Consider the following 898-nt stretch of genomic DNA (forward strand, 5'->3'; position numbering starts at 1 on the left):
CACAATTCAACATGGACTCTTCTCATCTCAGAGGCCCAGGGGCTCCTTCCTGAGGCCTCAGCTCCTTCCTACCTTCTTAATCTCAAAGCAGACTTCATGACTGGAGCAGATACAGCCCCCTCCCTCACCTTTCTGCCTGAGCTGGTCATGGTGGTCCTTTTATACTCATTTAAAATTGAGAAAACTAAGGCTCAGAGAGGGGATCACACAGCTAATAAGTGACAGAGTCAGATTCAGACAGACAGCTGTCTGGAGCCTCCCCAAACTGAGCTCTTTCCACCAGTTTAAGCCTGCCACTTTGGCTTGTTCCTCGACAAGGATGGATGCATGGATAGGACGATGGAAGGGTGGACCAAAGCTTCCCAGGGACCGCTGTCTGTGGGTGGCCGAGAATTCAGAATGATGATAGAGAATAAGACATAGTTTGTACCCCAAGGAGCCCCATGTGTCAGTGAGTGCTTCTCAAATTTCTGTACCCAGGTCCCCACACGTTACTGAACATTCCCTACAGAGCCCCAAGGTGCTGGGGAAGCCTGTGCATTTGCCGCAAGTGAGAATTTTCTTGGAAGTCTCCACTTTTCGCTTACAATTCAAGTGAATTGAGTGTGTTATTCTATAGCTCCTATATATACATATGCATATATATTTACCCCTCCCCCACCCGCCCCGCTCCGGGTTTCACCCTGCATTCCTTCCATGATCCCCATGTAGAATCAAACCCCCTTGGTTCGAAATGGTAGACTCCAACTCCTCAGGAAGATCCGTCAATTTTTAGCAGGTGCCACAGCCAGGGGCATGTTAAGCAAGAGGCCCCAAAAGGAGGTGGCAGGGGGCAGACGTAAGAGAGCTCAGAGATTTTCTTGTGAAGTTTTGTTGCCCACAGTGGTGGTGGTGGTGG

This window comes from Pteropus vampyrus, unplaced genomic scaffold (assembly GCF_000151845.1).
Source record: "Pteropus vampyrus isolate Shadow unplaced genomic scaffold, Pvam_2.0 Scaffold552, whole genome shotgun sequence".
NCBI classification, from domain to species: Eukaryota; Metazoa; Chordata; class Mammalia; order Chiroptera; family Pteropodidae; genus Pteropus; species Pteropus vampyrus.